This window comes from Suncus etruscus, chromosome 8 (genome assembly GCF_024139225.1).
Source record: "Suncus etruscus isolate mSunEtr1 chromosome 8, mSunEtr1.pri.cur, whole genome shotgun sequence".
Classification (NCBI taxonomy): Eukaryota; Metazoa; Chordata; class Mammalia; order Eulipotyphla; family Soricidae; genus Suncus; species Suncus etruscus.
The window spans coordinates 75427457-75430813 of NC_064855.1; the positions used below are offsets into that span (position 1 = coordinate 75427457).

The 3357-nt window shown below is 31.5% G+C and overlaps 1 non-coding gene across 1 annotated transcript; it reads right to left on the reverse strand.

Moving 5' to 3' along the window:
* Nucleotides 1-1149: 1149 nt before the first annotated feature.
* Nucleotides 1150-1282, reverse strand: LOC126016551 (small nucleolar RNA SNORA51). The gene has a single exon (XR_007498345.1). It is a non-coding gene; the product is annotated as a small nucleolar RNA SNORA51 (small nucleolar RNA).
* Nucleotides 1283-3357: the final 2075 nt, after the last annotated feature.

Genomic DNA, 3357 nt, shown 5'->3' on the forward strand with positions numbered 1-3357 from the left:
GCCTATAATAACTGAAAATTTCTCTCATACTCAGATAATCTAGAAGTAGAAAACTTTTAGATTTTAAGATCAGCTAATGGAAAAAATAAGATTAATAGAAGGGATAAAGAAAAATTACTATATAATATTTTTATTATTTGACATTTTATGATTTAATATTCCGTTACCAAAAGAAAGGTCTCATTACTTTAAGTGTATTTTAATTTTCTTTATTATATAAGTTCCTCAAACCTAAGTCTATTGTTTCAATTTGAAGCCACACTCAGTTGTGTTCATGACATACTCTTAGCTCAATATTTACCAATTAGTATTAGTGGTGTTCATATGATTCTGGAGATTAAACTCAGATTGGTTAAATGCAAGACAAACACCTTATCTGCTATACTTTCTTTTTACTTCATTTTGGATCTTAGTTTAATTGGGTCTCAAACTTGTGGCCCAAAGGCTGCAAATGGCCCTCCTTAAAACATTTTGTGGCCCTGCCCTAGAGGAATCTTTTCTTATTTTATTTTGTTTCATTTGTTTGGATCACACCCCCCAATGTTCAAGGCTTACTACTGACTTTGCACTCAAGGATCACCCCGACTTTGCCTCCTGCGGCCCCCAGGTAAATTGAGTTTAAAATAGGAGTAACATTTGACAGTTCTTGAGAGACTATCTGGGGTGCTGGATATTGAACTTTGGTTTGCTTCCAATAAAGCAAATGCCCTACCCTTTGTGCTGTCTCTCTGGGTCCTAGTATAATTTTGATTAAAATGTTAAAACATTCTCATTTGTATGAATAAACTTCTCATGAAATTATAGCAAAGTTTATTTTCAAATCCATAACATCATCTAAACAGAGCATTTTGATTATATAACACTTAGAATAATTTCTGAATGCTACATTTTCTAGTTGAGTAAAAGTTGATTCTTTTAGATATTAGTGGAAATAAAAATACCTAATATATTGTAAATATGAATGTATTTAGTAATATATTAGACATTATATTTTGAATTCAATTTTCTTTACAAGCTTAATTAAATTATATTTTCATTGTTTTCTTACTTTCCTGATAGAAAATGATGTTGATGATGTAGAAGCAGGACCATTTTACAATGTAAGTTTTACAAATATTTTTTAACAATTAAGGTTTTTTTTTTTTTTTTTTTTGTCCCCCAATTCACAATACATACCCGGCAAGGGGCCTGTGTTGAGGTGTATATGGGGTGCCTTTACTGTACCTCCTCTTTCTATACAGCCAGTGTAAAGAACACAGCCTGTGGTAAGAATTGGGAGGCCTTATTTTATCTTTTATTTTTTTTTTTTCTTCAGGGCAAACTAAAGTTGTTTTTTCTTTTTTTTTAAGTAAGAATTCATTTAAAGGACAAAATTGATTAACATAATAAGGTAAACTAATATAACATAATATAGTGACATAACATAACATATAATAAAATTAATATAATAATAATACATGTAAGTCAAAGAAAGTTTCTGATTAATCAGAAACAATTAAGGTTTTTATTCATCATTGGCAGACTTCAATTGTCTTTCAGTTGTCACAAAGTTTGTAGGTGATGCATTATTTTGTGAAAGTGGTTGTTATATTTAAGAATAAGGAGGACACAGTCTTACAATAATCCTTGTTCTAAACAGAAGAACAGGTGTTAACGAGACTCCCCACTGAGTGCTTATCTCTTGGGAGGACTGTTGACACTTTCTGACTATAGGTATTTATTGGGACTATCTACTATTAGTCAGAAACAGACTGGAAGACGTTGGCTTTATTTAACTAGGGATAAGTAAATATATGTCACTGAATATATAAATATATGTCACTGAATATATAAATATATGTCACTGAAACTGCTTGGGTTTGGCAGATTTCACCTCAAGAGTTTTCTTCAAGAGGCATTTATTTCAAAGTAAGAATAAAAAATAATCTCTCACAGAGAAGCTTCAGCCAACCACTGAAGTGGAACCTCTCACTAGTTCTAACACTAAGAGTATTGTGATTTGGTATAATCTCTTGCCTCTTTTTGTAGTTTTAAGAGAATGATTTAAAGAAGAACATTGCTTTTGCTTAGTCTCTCAGTTCCCCAGACAAAGTCTGAGAGTCCTATCATTTTCAGGATCTGATGCAGACTTTGTTTTTTGTTCTTCCTATGTTTTTCTCCCTGAAACAAATAGGATTTTTGGCTGTAGATTCCTAGTTTGTCAGTATGGAATCTCCTCTAGGAGAATGTTAGAATTTCCAGTGTTCTTTTCAATCTCAGGCATGATTTTATATTCAGTTCCAATTTTGGTGTAGATTTTGAAGTAGATCATGTGAAAATTCTGCATATATTTTTATTAAGTCGTCTTAACTAAAATCCCCCTACAGTTATCCAGGACAACACAAAATGAAAGCTAAAGTCTGTGTGTGTGAATCACAGGTTACCTTATAGGACAGCAGAAACTCACACATCCTCTGACATCACATAGCACCAGTCCCATTTAGCAGAAGAATTCACCTGAATTGATTAGAGAAATATCCAAGAGACATAGAAAGTACATTGGAGTATTATAAAGATTATTTCAATAAAGACAGCAAAAGATGAAGCTAAAAAGAAATGAATAGAAACCCATAAGCTAATATTATAGAAATTGTACCAAAACATAATTTTTGAACCCTACAAAAATTGTCAGAAGTTGAGGATTAAATAGTAAGTTAAGACTAATATTGAGAAAACTCACAAATAACAGAAAAATTAAAAAATGGATTTTAATACGTGAAACAACTCTTTTTAAACAACATAAGAATAGGGGATTTATAACATAGGAACATCATAAGCAATGGAAATACATATGGGGAAAATGTCTTAAAAATATAATACTAAGGAATTCTACAATCTCAGAAAAGAGATATATAATAGAATATATGAAATGAAAAATGTTTCAAAGAAATAAAACAAAACTTAGGAAAAGAAATACATATTTTAAAACTATATAAGCACCAAGAAAGCTTGAAAAAAGTATCAAAATTATAAATTCACACATATATATATTCCCAAATATAACAAAATGAAAGCAAAAATATATTGAATATAAGGAAAAGTCTTCATCACTTTTTTTTTTTGTATGTCCCCAACAAAGAATTTGGGACACATTTACCAAAGTAAACTCTATGGGGCCAGAGAGATAGCATGGATGTAAGGCGTTTGCTTCCTATACAGGTCAGTGGTTCGAATCCCGGCATGTCCCACATGGTCGACTGAGCCCATCAGGAGCAATTTCTGAGCGTAGAGCCAGGAGTAAACCCTGAGCGCTGCAGGTATGACCCAAAAACGAAAAAAAAAAAAAGAGAGAGAGAGAGAATGTAAATTCTAGAAGTG